Source organism: Triticum dicoccoides, unplaced genomic scaffold (genome assembly GCF_002162155.2).
Source record: "Triticum dicoccoides isolate Atlit2015 ecotype Zavitan unplaced genomic scaffold, WEW_v2.0 scaffold158389, whole genome shotgun sequence".
Taxonomy (NCBI): domain Eukaryota; kingdom Viridiplantae; phylum Streptophyta; class Magnoliopsida; order Poales; family Poaceae; genus Triticum; species Triticum dicoccoides.
Window position 1 is genome coordinate 1 of NW_021213224.1, and position 2,479 is coordinate 2,479.

General features: G+C 42.9%; 1 pseudogene; it reads right to left on the reverse strand.

Moving 5' to 3' along the window:
- Window positions 1-8: 8 nt before the first annotated feature.
- LOC119344185 lies at window positions 9-2,219 on the reverse strand (annotated as a pseudogene).
- Window positions 2,220-2,479: the final 260 nt, after the last annotated feature.

The following is a 2,479-nucleotide window of genomic DNA, read 5'->3' on the forward strand; positions in this document are numbered from 1 at the left end:
AGCGAGAGTACATACTCCCAGGAGTACACATGAGTTTTCATATGTTTACACAAGACATGGGATACAAGGACATAAAATATAGCCTAATAGGACTCCCAGACTTAATGCTAATACTCCTTACAGTCCAGGCCGTCCATACACACTTGGAGTCATTTTTTATTTGCTTCGAGTCATAAACATGATGGCATCATAACACAAATAAAATCCGAGGTTAAGAAATCATGGTTGCTGTCGCTTTTTCCATTCTTGAATTGCAAAGCGGAGGGCGTTGTTTGGTATCAACTCATGGTTCGCGAAGCTGACGCGGGCCACGGGGGACATTTTGTTCCCCATTTTAAACCAGCGCTTGATGGCCGCACCTTCGTACGTGTATCCATCGGCAGCAATGTGTGGATCCTTCATGATCTCCTGAAAAATATAATGGAGATGCAAGTTTATTACATCAAACTTGGAGTAGACATTAACTAATCTAGCTAGTGACTAAATTGTAAAGGTTGTAGGTGATTACTCAGGAAAACTTAAGATAACCATTTTTTTAAAGAGAGAGAAACATAAGATATTCATTTCTTTGATTAGTTAACTGACCTGTGTTATTGGACATATGAGAAACTTTGGTGGCTTGCATTTATCGTCTGGGCAGTTCATCATAGCTTCCAAGACATCCCAGACCTCCTTTCCGAGATCAGGCCGCTCCTTTCGTTCATAACGACAACATCTCAGTGCTAGTTTTGCCAACTCTTTAGTGTACTTAGGTGGCCATTCCCCAGCAGAAGTATCGATTATGTCTTCCAACTTATCTTTTCTTAATGCTGCCTCCACGAGATGTGGAAGGCCTAGGGGGCTCTTGCTAGTTAGCAATCTCATCAGCACTACTCCAAAGGAGTAGACATCATATTGTGTCGTGAGCTCCCCTGAGGCAATATATGCTGGATCCATGTATCCCATTGTGCCCTTGAGTTGGTTTGTTCGGTGGTAAGGGGTGATAGTGGTGTTTGTGACATTCAAGGGGCGAGAGATCCCAAAGTCTGCCAGTTTGCAAACAAAGTTGGCGTCGAGAAGGACATTGTCAGGCTTGAGATCACCATGTGCGATGCCTTTTGGTTTGTTGGAGTGGAGAAAGATAAGTCCCGTGCAAATGTCTGCAGCAATTCTGACGCGCATTCGCCATGAGAGTGCCTCTCTTCGGTTCTCGCGCTGCAGACAGTCCTCTAGGCTTCCGTTTGAAAAGAACTCGAAGACCAACACTCTGGCCTCCCTGCACGCTCCTATCAGAGTGACAAGGTTCGGATGCCTCATCCCACAGAGTGTTTCTACCTGTAATTGATACACATGAGAGGAAAATCACATATTTAGATGCACCATTTTAGTAGTGTTTCCTTAGCTGGCAGCATGTCTACTCTTAGTAATATATATGATGTTTTTGCGGCATGCATTAAAAGAAAGGAATACTAAGAGTTACTAGTTAATTACCTCATCATTGAACTCTTGATCTCCTCTTGCACCTTCACTGTTCAGTTTCTTTATGGCTACAGTAGTATGACGGAGAAATCCCTTGTAGACGCTTCCACACCCACCTTCCCCTATCTTTTTGGAGGCGTCAAAGTTGTTTGTCGCTTCTTTTATTTCCGCGTAGCTGAAATCTGTTAAGACAATGGCACTAGTACTGGTAGAGCCAAATACAGATGCACCGCTACCGTTTGTTTGGCGCATCTCTTCAGCCTACTTAACAACATGTTCTTTCTCGCGCTGTAGCTCTTCCATTAGGGAGTTTGCCTGCAGAAGCTCGTTCTCAAGTTCTGCTCGTTGCTCATTTGCTTTCTGTAGCTCATTGTATAAATGGAGGCGTTCCTTTTCGAGTCCAGCCTTTTCTCTGGTTAGTCTTTCCTCTAGCTCATTTTTCTCTCTGCGAAGTGAATTCTCCTGTGCTTTGGACTGCAAGAAAACAATTGGCTTAGTTGAGAGACAGGTGCACCATCTAACATACACAATTTCCATGTGTTTACACAAGAAAAGTTGGGAAAATACAATAACATATTAGGCATCAATAATGGATGGTTGAAGGCATGTGGCAATTACAAATAGCATACCATCATAGGATTTTCAAACAGACCCCTTGCTGTTTTGTGCTGATCCTCAATTGCTTCTCTTTTTGAGCACTCATGATCATCAAGGAGTAGCTGTAGTTGCCCGAACACTTCTCGTTGCACGGCGGTTTCTATCTGTAATACACATGTTTGCTTTGAATTCAATAGGTATGCCAGCATCATCCAATAAGTATTACAACTACGACAAAAAACGAAAGACCTTAGTTGGTAAAATAAAATCTAGATGATAGAGCAATAGCAGCAGGATTTTAAGTTATTAAAAGGTGGAATCCTGTACACCTACTCGATCCCCACTAACTCTAATTCTCTCAACACGCAACTATGCCATCTCACCATGCCACCATGCATGCAGAAGACCCACATTACCATGCACC